Source organism: Prionailurus bengalensis, chromosome E2 (assembly GCF_016509475.1).
Source record: "Prionailurus bengalensis isolate Pbe53 chromosome E2, Fcat_Pben_1.1_paternal_pri, whole genome shotgun sequence".
Taxonomy (NCBI): Eukaryota; Metazoa; Chordata; class Mammalia; order Carnivora; family Felidae; genus Prionailurus; species Prionailurus bengalensis.
In genome coordinates this window covers 62,320,156-62,334,068 of record NC_057352.1, presented here as the reverse complement: position 1 = coordinate 62,334,068, position 13,913 = coordinate 62,320,156, and the positions used below count along the sequence as shown (strand labels likewise).

The 13,913-nt window shown below is 42.2% G+C and overlaps 1 non-coding gene across 1 annotated transcript; it reads left to right on the top strand.

Annotated features, from left to right (window-relative positions):
• The first annotated feature begins 4,870 nt into the window (after positions 1-4,870).
• Positions 4,871-4,977, top strand: LOC122495317. The gene has a single exon (XR_006300390.1). It is a non-coding gene; the product is annotated as a U6 spliceosomal RNA (small nuclear RNA).
• The last annotated feature ends 8,936 nt before the right edge of the window (positions 4,978-13,913 follow it).

Here is a 13,913-nt window from a genome sequence, read left to right as displayed (position 1 = left end):
ACCCATTTCTTAAGTCTAACGATACCACACATATGGGTTCCAGAAGATGAGCAAGATTACTCAGCATGGAACGTGGAATACCACCCATGTAATATCCAAAACCCAGATGCAGTTGCAGAAGGGGGTTTCTGAGGCTCAACCAAAGAGTGGCCCACAAAGGAGGCTCACCCTGGCACACAAAGACTAAGCATGACTGACACCCTCCCGTGTGCCCTCCGCTGAGCCCTCCAGGGAGACCACTGTACTTCTGTGCATCAGCAACTGGAGCCATCTGGGAAGTAATCCCAACCCTAATAGTGACCAGAAACATACACATCAACTTCAACCTCACTCCGGCTCTAATGCTAACCCTACACCTGACCCGCACCAATTCATGGGCCCTCATTCAGCCCTCCATGGAGACAACAGGACTGGTGTCATTTCGGCCCTTCTTATATCTCTGGACCAAACCCTCACCCTATCTATGGCTCCCTCCCAATGGGGATCCGGTTCCTAACTCTGAGAACACCACGCACATAGGGCCCGATCCCTACAGTATTGTTCAGATTTGAATCAGAACATCATCATGTCAATTCCATTGCCAGCATGGAGTTGCACAAGAAGGTTGTTGAGGCCCAACTGAAGAGTGGCACACACGGGAGGCTGGTCCTGGCATGAAAAGACTAAGTCTGAACTGAAGACTCCCATGCAGCCTCCACTCAGCCCTCAGTGGAGAGAACTTCACTGCTAGGGGTTCACGGCCTGGAACCTCCTGGGTCCTACCCCTAACACTAACCGTGACCCTAACTAAACATGCCCCTCAAATTAAACTTCATACCAACTCTAACCATAACCCTACAACCATAAACCTACAGGACACAGGGCCTTGTACATAGTGAGTACTCAGCATACACATGTTGAATCAATGAATGCATGCTCTGAAGCCAGACCTCTCAGATAACCATTCCACCTCCACCTCTTAAGGGCTTTGTGATTGGGCAAGTTATTTAATCTCTTTATGTTTCTTTGCTATTAAAAAAAAAGGTACCAGAATCCTTAATGAATTAGGGTGTTGTGAGGGGGAAATGAGCTTGCACATAGTAAGGGCTCATTCAGTAGGAGATTGGCAGCAGCAGCATTCACAAGCATCATTTTCTGTCACACAGAGTTAGGGCCACAATACCCTCTGGTGACCACACAGTGTAAATGCACATGCACATGCACTTTGCCCTCCCTCCACCCTAGGTGGGAGGCAGGGGAGATATGGCCTGGAAAATGTTTTTCCTGCACCTGCCTTCCAGGAGCCCAGACATAGCCATGATGCCCTCTGTGTCCTCATCTCTACCTCCCTTTGAATCGGGTTCAGCTGCTCACCACAGCTGATTCAGCTACTGCCAGATATTCCATCAGGGCATTCTCCACCTCACTGGCCCGATTCAGCACCTGAAGGATCAATGACTCCTTCTCGGTTTCTGAGCAGCTGGCAGGGCTGGGTGACCGAGGCCATCTAGTGTCATATTTTGGAGTGTCACATCTTACTTTGGTATGTAGGATAACTATGTCAGGGAGCCCAGATACCTGCGACCTGCCTCTGTCTTGGGACCCATATATGAAGAATGGACACTCCATGTAATAAATATGACAGTCACAGGGCACCTGGGTGGCTGAGTGGGTGAAGCATCCGACTTCAGATCTGGTCATGATCTAGCAGGTTGTGAGTTTGAGCCCCGCATTGCGTTCTGTGTTGATGGCTCAGAGCCTGGAGCCTGCTTTAAATTCTGTGTCTCCCTGTCTTTCTGCCTCTTCTCCTCTCACACTCTATCTGTTCCCTCTCAAAAATAAATAAGCATTATAAAAAAAGATATATGATAGTCACATGCTCCCCAAAGTTTCTTACCTCACTGCCTCTGGTCAGGGAAGAGGACACATGTTTAGTCCTCCTGAGCTCTGGGGCTTTGTCTGAAACCTTCAGGGAAGTTCTGCATCCTATTCCTCATTATATGAGCATGTTTTAGGAAAAAGAAGAAAAGACTCTCTATTATCTAAGTATACATGGAAGTGGGGTGCTGTAGGATAATGTAAACTTTTTCCTAGAAAAATCACTTTATTTTACAAACATGTCCCATTCCTCCTTCTGCCTTCTCTCCAAGACTGCCGAATATCCATTCAACAAATGTTAAGTACCTGCTATGTGTCAGACATGATTCATGGTCTTGGGGATACCATAGAGAACAAACAGACAGGGTCCCTGGTGTCAGTAAGTTACACTCTCAAATTGATAAGAAGGTTACCACAGATTAAGCTGTTACAGTATGCAAGCATGGTGTAGATTCATTTCCACAAATCATGACTCTTACACTTCATAAAGGATTAGAAAGTACACAGTTAATTTCCCAGTTTCTCTAAGGTAACACAGACTCAAATGGTGAAATAATGTGTCCCATGTCGCCAGATAGTGTTTGGGCTCAGAGTGGAGTTATCACCTGTTTCCTTCTTATGTTTAGGCTGCATGTTTTTGGGCACATGGACTGTAATTGTAACAAAGTCAATAAGATTTTCTGATCTGAAGGTGAAGACTGCCTCGTACATGTTCTATTGCTATTGTATTACTACCTCAGCTTATGAGTTTTCAGGTTAATGAAAATGCCTGACTCTAGGGGCACCTGGTGGCTCAGTCCATTAAACGTCCGACACTTGATTTCGGCTCAGGTCATGATCTTAACGTTCATAGGATCAAGCCCCACATAAAGCACTATGCGGAGTGTGGAGCCTGCTAGGGATTCTCTCTCTCTTCCTCTCTCTGTGCCCCTCCCTCTCCATGCACTCTCAAAATAAACCAATAAACTTAAAAAAAAATATGCCTCACTCCAACGTGTAGGCAGGTAACACACAGGTATGAACAAAGTCAACATTTCTTTTACTTTGAAGGATTTTGTAAAATAACGTGGAGATACTCTGAACTTGAGATCCAAGACCTAGTTTTCCCGTGTGCTAAGGAACAACTGACGGAACACGCAAAGGTTCCCCTCATCCTTGTCTGTATCCAAGCTTCTGATTCATTCAGTCATTCATTCATTAATTCCATGAATACTAACAGAAATCCTATTCTCTTCTAAGCAAAGTACATCGTGGTGAACCAGAACACGTGGCTCAGCCTCATGGGAATCAGATACAGCAGAGGAAAAAAATTAGCCTAATAACCATGTAGTAAGAAAATAGCCACAAACGAAAATAAGTGCTATTAAGGGAAGGACCAGATAAGGCCATAAAGATACATTTAGAAGGAAATTACCAATTTTAGGAGAAAAATGATACCTTCCATAAAAAAGCCCTTCTTGCCCTGACATCTGAAGGATAAATGGGACTTTACAAGGTGAGATGGGGTGCCTGGAAGGGGGGCAGCTCACACCAGAGGAACTCTCAGAAGGGTCATGCACACACTACTGAGTGTCAGGGGTTGGATGTCAGGGGTCACTGAGAGGTGGGCTTGGTCTAGACCTTCCAGGCCATTTAGAGCCAAGATGATAACTGTCAACCAACATCCACTACCCCTTCTCTGTCACAGTAAGACAACACTCTGAGTGGAGGATGAATAATCTGAAGCTCCAGAGAAGCTGAACAACTTGTAATGATCACAGAATCACTCCAGGTTGGATATTTTAATTGACATATTGACATACCATGGGATAATTCATTGAGCACTTTTATGTAGATATTTTGTACTTCAGTTAGTTCTTTTTAGAAAACGAGAGAAAAAGGTATTTCCTCACCATGAAATTTATCATGGTGGATTTTAGTATATGCATAAGGTTCTATAACCATCACTGCTAGATGCACTTGCTTTTAAGTACTCTTCATTCTTATCAAAATTGTTTTCAAAATACTATTTGAGTTTATAAAATACACAATTTAATTTGCACACATATTGTGACACAGCTCAACGAAATTTTTACATGTGCATTCATCTATGGAACCACCTACCACATCAAGATGCTTAGGACACCTCCAGCCACCTAGTTGGCTCCCCGGGCCGTCTCCCACTTGGTATGTCCTCCCAGAATGACCACTAACCATTCTTAAAGCCCCTTATAGTAGAGAACAAGAAGGCAGGGACTTAGAAGGGTCAGGTGTTGATCCCACCTGTGATGCAGCAAAGAAGGGCTGATGAGATCTTCCCTTGCTCCCTCAAACAGGCTTCCTCCTGAGAAGTGAGTAGAAAAGTCCTGAGAGGCCTTGTCCATCTCAGAAGGGATGAAAGCAGGAACTATCATGGCCCTGGTGGTGTGGGCATTAGAAAATTTCACCTTAGCCCTTAAACAGTCAGTTGCTTCAGACTGAACCATGGGGAAGGGATCATCCGGATCCTCATTAGGATCCATGGGTAGGATGATGCTGGGGGAACCAGCACTGGCCACTACACAATGATATATCCTATGGAACCTGTTGCATATACCACTGATCACTGTGATGGCTTTGTCATGCATCAGCACAGCACCACACACATTTCCTAAACCCACATGTAACCTCCACACAAATGCAATGACCAAGTAATGCTTCTCCCAGGATCCAACTAAACCTTGTACAATTGAAAACACACTAAATTCTTTCCCTAGAAAGTTTTGTCCTTGGGTAATGTTCTCATGTATTCCTCTCTAATTCATTCAAGTGGCCATTCCTCACCCTCTTTGCACCATTCTTGATGCTGGCCTCAGCTGGCAATGATCTATGAGGTGTAAGATTTCAGGATGCTAAGAGGACTGATGCTGGAAAGTATTGAAATCATTCATAAAGTGACAAAGGGGGTGTCATAGAGTTGGATCAGAAACATCTGAAGGAGAGAAAATGAACAGGAGAAATGATGTGACGAGTCCTTTAAGAAAAAAGAAAACGAGTGCTCGCTTCGGCAGCACATATACTAAAATTGGAACGATACAGAGAAGATTAGCATGGCCCCTGTGCAAGGATGACATGCAAATTCGTGAAGCGTTCCGTATTTTTGTACATGAAAAGATGCTCAACGTCGCTCCTCATCAGGAAAATACAAATCAAAACCACACTCAGATATCCCCTCACGCCAGTCAGAGTGGCCAAAATGAACAAATCAGGAGACTATAGATGCTGGCGAGGATGTGGAGAAACGGGAACCCTCTTGCACTGTTGGTAGGAATGCAAACTGGTACAGCCACTCTGGAAAACAGTGTGGAGGTTCCTCAAAAAATTAAAAATAGACCTACCCTATGACCCAGCAATAGCACTGCTAGGAATTTACCCAAGGGATACAGGAGTACTGATGCATAGGGGCTCTTGTACCCCAATGTTTATAGCAGCACTCTCAACAATAGGCAAATTATGGAAAGAGCCTAAATGTCCATCAACTGATGAATGGATAAAGAAATTGTGGTCTATATACACAATGGAGTACTATGTGGCAATGAGAAAGAATGAACTATGGCCCTTTGTAGCAACGTGGATGGAACTGGAGAGTGTGATGCTAAGTGAAATAAGCCATACAGAGAAAGACAGATACCATATGTTTTCACACTTATGTGAATCCTGACAAACTTAACAGAAACCCATGGGGGAGGGTAAGGAAAAAAAAAAGAGGTTAGAGTGGGAGAGAGCCAAAGCATAAGAGACTCTTAAAAACTGAGAACAAACTGAGGGTTGATGGGGGGTGGGAGGGAGGGGAGGGTGGGTGATGGGTATTGAGGAGGGCACCTTTTGGGATCAGCACTGGGTGTTGTATGGAAACCAATTTGACAATAAATTTCATATATTGGAAAAAAAAGAAAAAAGAAAAGGAGCAGATTCCATAACCTGAGAACATTTCTGAAGCCTCCAAATATTGTTCATTAAACAAGAACCATTTTGGGGTACTTGAATGGCTCAGTTGGTTGAGCATCTGACTTCATTTTGGCTCACGTCATGATCCCAGGGTCATGGGGTGGAGACCTGCGTTGGGCTCCACACTGAGCATGGAACTTGCTTGGGATTCTCTCTCTCCCTCTTTGCTCCTCCCCCTGTTCATGCACGCTGTCTTTCCAAAGAAAAATTTTAAAAAGAACCATTTTCATTACAGTATTGTACAATTAGGAATGGATTTCAAAACACTAAAGTACGGATGACACATAATTTTTGTCAGAAAATTTGCATCCAAACTCTCCTGCATCAACACTTGACTCAGTATGTCTTTATGCCAGGAATGAGCACATAGTTGCACCTATAGCTTCAACGTTATTACACAAAGTAAGCTAAAACACACAAGATGTTTTCAGGGCAAATTCTCAAACAGTTTTGCTTTCTTTTCTCAACCCTAGTATTAAGTTTTAGAATCCAGTGCTTCAAATAAGGAATTAAGGAGAAAAACCAAATAAGAAGTGAATCTTATCAAAGAACAAAAAGAGAATCCACAGACTGGTAGAAAATACTTGTAAAGCACACACCTGTAAAGGACTGTTTTCTAAAATATGCCAAGTACTCTTCAAACTCAACAGTAAGAAAACAAACAACCTGAAAGAAAAATGGGACTATGACTTTAACAGATGCTTCAACAGAAAGATATACACATAAAATAAGAATATGAAAATGTGCTCTACCTCATATGTCACAAGGTAGATGCAAATTAAAACAACCGTGAGATACCACTACACCTGTTAGAATGGCCAGAATCTAGGGCACTGATGACACCAAAAGCTGTTGTGGATGTGGAGCCACAGAAACTCATACATTCCAGGAGGGAATGCAAAATGGTGGTATTGCCACTTTGGTGAGAGTTGGGTGGTTCCTACAAAACACTTACCCTACGATACAGTAATTGTGCTCCTCAGTTACTTATCCAAAAAGTTGAAAACTTTTACCCACACAAAACCCTGAACATGCATGATAAGAGCGGTTTTAATAATATCCAGCAAGGGAAGTAACCAAGGTGTCTGTCAGTAGGCAAATGGATAAGAAAACCATGGTACATCCATGGGGCACCTGGGTGGCTCAGTCGGTGAGGTGTCTGACTTCAGCTCAGGTCATGATTTTGTGGTCTGTGGGTTCGAGCCCCAAGTCGGGTTCTGTGCTGACAGTTCAGAGACTGGAGCCTGCTTCAGATTCTGTGTCTCCCTGTCTCTCTGACCCTCTCCCTCTCACACTCTATCTCTTTGTCTATCTCTCTCTTTCTCTCTGAAAAATAAACATTAAAAAAAAATAAGAAAAAAAGAAAGAAAACCAAGGTACATCCAGACAATGGAATATTATTCAGGGCTATAAAGAAATAAGGTATCAAGTTGTGAAAAATCATGTAGGAAAACCTAAACAGATGTTATTAGGTGGAAGAAGCCAATCTGAAAAGGCTTCATACACTATGATTCCAACTATATGACATTCTAGAAAAGGAATGATGATGGAGATAGTAAAAAGATCAGTGACACTCAAGGCTTAGGGCAGAGGGAGGTGGAGGGATGAATAGGTGCAGCACAGAGGACATTTAGGGCAGTGAAACTAGTGGGTATGATAGTATAATGGCGGATACATGTCATCAAAACTTGTCCAATCCAACAGAATGTACAATCCAAGAGTGAACCCAAATGAAGACTATGGTATGTCATACATAGTTTCCTAGTGTCAAAGACATACCCTGTGTGGAATTCCACCCAGGAGTTGGGGTAGTTGGGTGGGAGCGGGGGCGCGGATGGTGTGGATTTTTGGTAATGGACCTTCTCTAGCTGCTTCGTTGGTTCCCAAGGACTCTCCTTTGGTCTACCTTTCAACCCACTGGAACCAATTAGGATTGCAAGGTTTACAAAAGGACTGATATTCTGTAACACTGCTAGACCTCATTATTCCTTAGGACATGAGGGAAAATGGCCAGTTAATGGGATATTAAGCTTCAGTATAACCTTTCTGTTAGATCTCTTCTGCAGGAAACAGGGCACATGGACTGAGGTACCCTATGTCCAAGCCTGAGTGGCCCTAAATCAGGACCCCGATCTAAGGGCCTCTTGCAGAATGTGTATGGCCACTAACCAGGCTGATAAATTACCTTCTGATATATTGGATGATTGTCTCAACCAGCCTCCTCTGAATAAACCCAGCTTGCTGGAGGAAACATAGGCCATCCCTAACAAAGGGGATGCTGACATTCTTTGTTCCTCCTTACAGACCCAGGTTCCTCTAGCTGTAAGTGGGAGTGTCTCCTTCATTCATTTCCCAGGTTAATGGCTATGATAATTGGAGCCAATTGTCTCTGGTGAGTCTACCTTGGGACAGGGGGTTTAAGGAATATTCTCAAGCAGCTGCCAAAACCCCTTTTGTTTCAGGGAAATTCCCTGTCTTCTCTGGCCAGATATTGACTGCCCATTTCCCCTTGTTGGCGGGGAAAAACATCTACATCCGGTCATCTGTCTGAGCTAACAGGCTTTAGGACCAGAAAAGCTCTTTCTCTGCCTTCTGGGTTTTGACTTGCCTCCAGCCTTCCTGGCAGCAGGAGGATGGTCTCCCATCCCAGCCTTCCCCTCCCCCTCTTCCTGTTACTGCACCACCTTGGGTACTGCCTGCCTAACTGGTTCCTATACCATCCTGGGTGCCTCTGGCACCATTGGCTCCTCTTGTTCCCTTCACTGTTAAATAGCAAACAGCACCCCCTTGGACTTTAAATGCTCACTTTAGATTCCCCCACCAATGTTCCAGGTACAAATTGACAATGGGGAACAAAATGGTTGACTTTTAAGTGGACATGGGTGGAATATACTCAATATTTAAACTAATTTAAGTTTGTTGGTTTAATTAAGATAGACATGTCTTTGGAGTTGTCAGCATGAAATGGGAAACTTTACCAACATTTGCTAAACGTCAAATAAGCTCCTGTTATCTCTGTGGCCATTTGTTAACAAAGGATGACTTGAAATGATGGTTAATGTCGTCTGTCTCAAAGTTTTCATGAGTAATTGTTAAGATAGCTATCAAGAGCTTTGGTAACCTGAAACTTTGTAGTTTTGCTAAGTTAAATGATAAATTGGGTTGAATTCATTGGTATCTAAGTATCTTCCAAATGAGATAAAATACGAAAGCAATGTTTACTGAAGGTACTTTTGTGCTTCCAGCTTCTTATTGCACAGAACCTGAGGATACTTGGGTTTGTTGGTAAATATGCTTTGTGCTTTATTGAAAGATTCTACCATGGAAAAACCTCTGTTTTAAAATTTCAGATCTAGAAAAATTATGATGTAACAGTTCACAAATGGTCTCTACTTAGTTTTCACTGGAGACTAAGTTTTCAAAGAGTTAATACTCTTCTGCTAAATGTAATTAAGTTTGATGGAAATAAGGAAAGCAACTCTGATATTTTTTTTAAAAAAAAGGGTTGTAAAAGTTTTATGAAGGGAAATCTTTGGAAAGGAATTTTATGTGCTGTTGGGAAAAGGTGGAAATAAATGGATTGGAACAAGTACACTGGTATAAGATTGAAATTCTGCTTTTCTCTCTGTTAAAAAAGACAAAGGTTTCTTGGATTGTTGGTCAGCTCTTAATGAAAAAAAAATGTAAACAAAGTTGTTGTTCTTTTCTTCTCTTTTGTCTCCCTAGATAACCAAAGTTTCCATGTTTTGTGTTTATCAGGTCTTTGGTTACTTAAAAAAGATTAGAACTTCTCAATATGTAAGAAGCTAAGTTTTACTCACAGCTATATAACCCTACATATCTGCCTTTAAAATCTTTTTTTTTAATTTTTTTTCAACGTTTATTTATTTTTGGGACAGAGAGAGACAGCGCATGAACGGGGGAGGGGCAGAGAGAGAGGGAGACACAGAATCGGAAACAGGCTCCAGGCTCTGAGCCATCAGCCCAGAGCCCGACGCGGGGCTCGAACTCACGGACCGCGAGATCGTGACCTGGCTGAAGTCGGACGCTTAACCGACTGCGCCACCCAGGCGCCCCTGCCTTTAAAATCTTATTGCCACCTTGGTTAAATAAATAATTAAGTTTTAAGTTTTATATTGAACCGTAATCCTATTTAGACATGTACTTTAAAACTTTCTGAGGGTCAGGGTGCCTGAGTTGTTCAGCTGGTTAAGCATCCACCTTCACCTCAGTTCATGATCTCACGGTTTGTGAGTTTGAGGCCCGCATCAGGCTCTGTGCTGAAAGCTCAGAGCCTGGAGCCTGCTTTGGATTCTGTCTCCTTCACTCCCTTCCCCTCCCCCACTTGTGTTCTCTCTCTCTCAAAAATAAATAAATGTAAAACTCTATGAGGGTTTTAACAAACTTCCTCAAGATGTGAATTGTAAATCAAGTCCTTTTGACTAATTAGGCTTTTTTATTTAGTATGTTAAATTACTTGGAAAGAACTCTCAAACAAATAATGATAAACCTTGGATTGTGTTGCTTGGGTAATTGCTGTAAGTGTTCAAATATATATATGAAATTCCAGAAGTTTTAATATGCGTTGATAATAAGGTCATCACTTGATATTCTGACTATTGAATTGTTCTGTGTCACAGAAATAACTGAATTTTCTTGTCAAGGGCATTACAGTCATTTGTCATTTGCAAAATAAGTTTCATCTTCAAGGAGATTCATAAAAAGAACTTTAAAAAAAAACAGATGCAGCTTTTTGTTATCTTAAAATCATAAAAGTGAAATGGGCAAGAATGTCTAGAACTAAAAGGCTACATTCAAACTGAACAAAAGATTAGCACCATGACACTAAATGAACTGAAAACAAATATGATTTTTATGACTTATGTTTGAAACATTATTTGTTCTCTAATGTTTGCTCTTCCAGATTAGGAAGAGCTCAATCAGGCTCCAGGCTGAGCATGGAGTCTCCTTAGGGTTCTCTCTATCCCCCTCTCTCCCCTCTCCCTCTGCCTCTGCTCACTTCCCACAACTTGTGCTCACTCTTTTTAGAATAAAACAAAAAAAATCCCAATGAAGCTCTGTCTGCCCATGGATCCTGTCCCTGTGCTATAAAATAATCACATTTTTGCAACAAAGATATCTCAAGAATTCTTTCTTAGCCGTTCACTCGCTCAAACCCAAACCTTCAAAAAATTTTTCACATTTCATCAAAAACATGTATGAAATTGTGAAAATTAGTAACGGGAAACCTGACAAAATGGACACAGGATGTTTTGGTAGGGGCAGATCTCCCACCCTACTATGGCAAATTAATTGTAGACACAACATGAAGAGAAGGCCTTGACATTACAAAGACTGGACCTTGCATGTGGATACTCATCTACTACTCCAGCCACAGCGAAGAAACTCTTTCCTCACCACCACCATCTCTGCAACAGCTCAGACAATGAGAAGCCACCACATTGCAAACTCCCATTTTACTCCAATGGACTTTTCATCAGCCTTTCCTCCTTACCTCTTTTCTCCCTAAAAAGAGCATTCCCCTCCTTTGTTTCCTGTACTTGCTTATGGTTTTGCCACAGCTGGTATGTCCCAGATTACAATTCTCTTTCATTCCTCAATAAAAACATCTTCTTCTGGTAAAATAACTGGCGGTTTGTATTTTTAAGGCTGACAATTCTTGGTGATCAGAAGTGGGCTCCAGAGAAGACCCCAACTGCTCCAGAGCTGGCTAGCAAACGGGTGCAGTACCCATGGACATTTTTGAGCTGCTTTCATACCTACCCTGGGGTTTTAAGGACAAGTTTTATCCTGGAATACAAGTTCCACACCTCATGTCTCAGTTCTCCAGGATTTATTTAGGATCTATTTATGATTTTGAAAAAAATCATCTCGAAAGGTACTCATCTGGCCTTCAGTTTATCTAAAGGCACTGTGCTAGCTTTTGGTCTAATTTCTGTTTTGAATGAGACTGCTCCTAATGGAACTGGGCTAGCCTTCAGTCTGAGTCCTTTTCACAATCAGACCTTTCCAGTTTGAACAGTGCCAGTCGGAATTGTGAAGGCCTTTGCTCCTATTCCCCTTTGCAACTGGATTGTTCCCACTGGAACTCTGCTGCTTGGAACTGTTTTAGCTTTCAGTCTATGGCCTGTTTGGGGTCGACTGTTCTCTCTGGAACTGTGCTGGCCTTGGGTCTGATTCCTTCTGGAAACAGGCAATCCCTGAAAATTTTCTAAGGAATGGGATCCCAGACATCAAAATGCTTTGAGGGCATCCTGCCTACTGGGACTCTGTTTGGTTTTATGTTTAAAAACTATGGTCCCTCTCTGGATGCACATTTATAAATAAATAGACTGACTTAACCAGAAATAATTTAGAACTTCAATGGCCATGATGGGGAACTCTCGGTCATATCAAACTTAATTTTTTCAAAGTTAATTGAACAACTATGGTTCTAAAATTGACAAAACTGAGTGAGATGTCTATTTCAATAGGTGTTTTGAAGCTTCCAAATGCTATCAAGAATCAAAAATTACATCTCTCCAAATACAATTTACAACCTAAATGATGCAAGCATAGATTAAAAAGACAAAATGAGGCTTCTGAGTCCTCTTCTTCCCTTCCCCCACCTTTTCTGTCTACAGACAGGAGGCAACAACCTTGTGTTCAGGCCACAGCTCAGGCCCTGCCTCTTGTGTCCATCTTCCTCTGTGTGACAGAGTGTGTAAGGCCATGACTAAGGCCTCAGGTTTTTCTTAAGGATCCTTTCCTGTTGTTTTGTTTTGATTCCTTTTTTTTTTAATTTTTTTAAAGTTTATTTATTTTTGAGAGAGAGAAAGACAGAGCATGAATGGGGAGGGTCAGAGAGAGAGGTAGACACAGAATCTGAAACAGGCTTCAGGCTCTGAGCTGTCACCACAGAGCTCGACATGGGGCTTGAACTCATGGACCGCGAGATCATGACTTGAGCCAAAGTCAGACGCTCAACTGACTGAGCCACCCAGGTGCCCCTGTTTTGATTTGTTTTTATCTCTGTTGTAATGTACCCAATTGGCAGCTCAAAGACCACCTCCAGCATCTCTTCCAGGTCAATAACCAAGTTTTTCAGCTTCCTCTGAATATCTGGGGGCAAATGAATGACAAATTTGTCATTTAAAATCATCTCAGCTTCAAGGGTGTCAGGGGAAATAGCCATATATTTAAAGAGAGCCCACTCAACCTCTCTAGGGAGGCCATCAGGCTCTATTTTGTGTTTGTAAAATAGTGGCTAATTTAACATAATTTAAGGGCTTAACCTTAGACCTCCTTAATGTGTCTAAAGCACAAGCTTGGAAGTGGTGGCAATACCATTTCTCAATGGTATGGTCACAGTCCCAGGTAGGATCTTGGGATGTAATTACCTGGGTCCCAAGGAAACTGAAAGTTCCCTATAGGGTCTTCAAACCCATGATAATTAATGGTTGTCTTTATCTTTTTCTTTCAAACTTTATGGATCATCCCAACTTTTCAGAATGCATCCCACAGGAGTATTAGCCTTGGTTGGGGAAATGCTCATCTATAGGGAAAGGAGGAAAAGGCATCCCTTAACTTAATTTTCCATAGCTGGCCAGGAGAAGCCACATGTCCTGACCCTTATAGTTGGACAGGATAAGAAGCCTTATCTCCTGGCCCTGCATTTTGTCTGGCTATTCAACTGGCAGCCAAAAGCTTTGTCAGTCTCATGAGATGCTGGGAGCAGTCACTCTTATCCAGGCTTGACCCTTACCTCCCAGAATTGACCTTGTCTTCCCTGATTTCTCTTATCCCTCCGTTTTCCACCAGCAGGACTTTGGGGGTATCCACTACGACCAAGAAAGAATACCCTGGTTGTAGAAGGATGCACTAATTTTATTTTGGCCCAAGAGTAATCGACTTTACAAATGTATTTTAAAAGGCTTGTGAAAACCATATTTTTTTAGGATAAAATCGGCTGCCAAGAGGGCTAAAAGGGCCAAAGTACAGGTCTATTTCCTTGCCTTTTTCAACAGTGCCCATAGATATATGTTCCAGCCATTTAGAGTATCTAGGTCCTACAAACTGGCAGACACTGG